The sequence below is a fragment of the Dendrobium catenatum genome, unplaced genomic scaffold, assembly GCF_001605985.2.
Source record: "Dendrobium catenatum unplaced genomic scaffold, ASM160598v2 fragScaff_scaffold_247, whole genome shotgun sequence".
Taxonomy (NCBI): Eukaryota; Viridiplantae; Streptophyta; class Magnoliopsida; order Asparagales; family Orchidaceae; genus Dendrobium; species Dendrobium catenatum.
The window spans coordinates 204,993-208,100 of NW_021318709.1; the positions used below are offsets into that span (position 1 = coordinate 204,993).

The 3,108-nt window shown below is 24.9% G+C and overlaps 1 protein-coding gene across 1 annotated transcript in view; it reads left to right on the forward strand.

Annotated features, from left to right (window-relative positions):
• Positions 1-256, forward strand: part of LOC110099623 — a gene marked incomplete in the record, with an annotated part of 68,531 nt that extends 68,275 nt beyond the window's left edge. The window contains 1 exon segment of the mRNA XM_020826824.2: positions 1-256.
• Between the last annotated feature and the right edge of the window lie 2,852 nt (positions 257-3,108).

The window sequence follows — 3,108 nt, forward strand, 5'->3', positions numbered from 1 at the left end:
TTTTTTGTGGTAATTTTAATTCTGTACAAATAAGCTTAGAATGTAATATAGGCTGTGATACTATTTTGCTCACTTGTACATACTTTTTGGCTTCTAAAATGTTTCATATTGTACTAATAAAATAAGAAACGATAAGCAGAAAGGCCTTGAATCTCTCAGTGCACCTAATTGGTGTGAATGAAACCATTGACAGTTATTCAACCTGTAGCTGAATAAATATTTCTTCAATTTTAATCTTCCCAGTTTCCTGCAGAAATATCTGCGTTCAAATTGTCAAATATCTCTACAGATCTCATCTTAGACAGCGTTTGAGACAGCGTTTGGGACAGCTTTTTATCAGTTTTTGCACTACTAAAAAAATCATTTTAGAAAGCATTAAGAAAATTGTTCTAAATGAAACACTAAATTTTTTGCGTATGACTTTTTTTCTTTTTGTTTTTCTCATTAACATTGGAATGGTCTGATTATCATGATGCTGTTTTTATTTGGCAAAGCTGTTCTTGGTCAAAATTATGCTATTTTTTTAAAGAGTTAACTAGTTTTTTTACACTCACAGGCTCACTATTTTTCTGAAGTTTCTTCTTTTAAAATAGCACATTTTCAAAGGTTTCTTTTGTGATTATTTTTTAAAATAGTTTTTTAATATAATTTTTTTTTAACTATAAATTTTGTATAAAAAATAATTTTTCAAAAGGAAGCCTAAGTTTATTTTAATATGCTGGGCACATTGGATTGTAAATTGAAACTTTATTTTCATTATTTTGTCAAAATAATTCATCATATTTGGGAGAGTTTTAATTCTAGGATTAAAAATCACTATTAACTTTGAATTACATGAAATAAAACTATGAATATATAATTTTTTTTTTGTTTATTTTTTTTCGAAGAAAAAAATGTTTCTATTTTAGCATAGTTCAATTGACTAATTTATAGAGAAATTATAATTGCTACTATGCTAATGAACCAAGAAATCTTTACTAACCGAATCTTCCTCTACATCCAGTGAAAGAACCTAATAATTGCTCATGCTAATGAACCAAGAAAATCTTTACTCTTTTTTTTATATATAAAGTAAACTTATGTTATGATAGGGTTTTAGAGGCATCCATTGATTGTGAGGCACAAGAAAAAAAAATTATCATGATATTTTAATATAATTTATATATAGAAATTCTCTTATAGTTTATATCAAAATAGGCTTAAAAATTATTGGATTTGCATTGAAATTGATGTTTTCTATAAAAAATAGTATTATGCTAATTTCAAAACATGCTCAGTGATTTTTAATTACATCCTAAAAATATATACATATATAAGATTGGCATTATTTTTCCTTGGGGCACAAATTAAAGTGAAAATTATTAAGGTTGGAATATATTAGAATTAAAGAAATAAGTTTAATGAATAGTTTGTAGACATTAGAATTATAGGATTGAAAGAAATTCAACAAATATAAGTTGGGAAAAACAATGAAAATATTATAGAGTATTAAAAAAAGATTAATTAATTAAAAAAATGAACACTAGCTATATGTTCCCCTCACAAAAGACAAAGCAATGTTTGTAATGTTCTCTTTCTATTTGTGTCCTCTCTCTCTCTCTCTCTCTCACTCACTTGTAACTAATGATAACTTACATATCATCTTATAGCCCCAAGAACAAGTTATTTAAATTCAAAAAGCAAGAGGAAGAAGCAAAATTTAAGTTCTTAAAGCATAATTTTTATGTAATAATACTTTAAATTTAAGATTTTGATGACTAATTTTAAAATTTTTGTCAACTAAATTATAACTAGCACCATATGCTTTAAAGACATTTCATAAAAAATTGTGTCAATATATTTTAACATATATTATATGAGGATGAGTTTGAAAATCATTGGATATACTTTGAGATTACTATAGTACAAACTTTTTTATATAAATCATTAATCTCAAAATAAACTTAATAATTTGAAACTCCATTCTTACATAGTGTTTAGCATGACATTCTTTGATGATTGAATTCAAAATTATGAACCAAAAAATGACAATATGAACCCTATTTCATTCTATCATATGTTAATTACATTTTATTTCTATCATATATCTTAAAATACCTTAAAAGATTAATTAAATGTAGCATTACTAAATCAAAAAATAATTATTATAGTAAAACAACATCATTAAAGTATTAAGAAATCTTGAAATGATTATCATTAGGCTCAAAGGAGAAAATTGTAAATAAAAAGTGCATGGTATGAGGAAAATGATAAGCAATCAGGGTAAAGTATCCCAAATGAAAATCTTATTAATATCATAATGAAATTTCTATTCAAAGACAAAATCATGATTATGTTTATTAAAAAAATGACTAAGGCAATTACTATATTACATTATCAACAATGTCTGACCTCTATAAAAACAACAACATCAAGTTTTTATCCCATTACGTGGGGTCGATTATATGAATCATTATTTTCCGTTGTGTTTTATTAAGAGTCAAATTCTATTTAAAACATCCAATTAATGCTTTCTCATATAAGGACAATAAATATTTTTAAAAATTACTATGCATATTTTTTAAAATAAAAGAATTTATTCTTAAAAAACTAAAACAATGCAAAACTAACATATATTATCTAAATTAAAAAAAAAAATAGAGATATCAAATAGACACATCTTTGAAATATCCCATACATAAATATCTAAATAAGAGGCTATAAAAGCTTTTGATGCTTAAATTAATAATTGAGCTTATAAAGACTCTCCTAGCAAAATTAAAGACGGAAAGATTTATTGAACCTGTTCTAGATGTAAGTAAAGATAAAAAATAAAAGATTTGAAAAAGATTATATCAGAATATTATTAAAAGATGCTCTTAATAGAACTTGAAAAGAGTAAAATTCATTCATGTTTTATTGGATTAAAATATTCTTTATTGAAGGACATTATGGTCCTACTAATTAGTGGGAGTTGAGTGAGCTAATCCATTTCACAATCAATGATCATATTGGACAACTTTGCCCTTGAGAGGACAAATTGTTGGATAAAGCCTAAGGTTTTGAGATTGATGATGATATTGAATTTTCTTATACTGCTGAATTTGGGCTGAAAGCCTTAAGATTAGT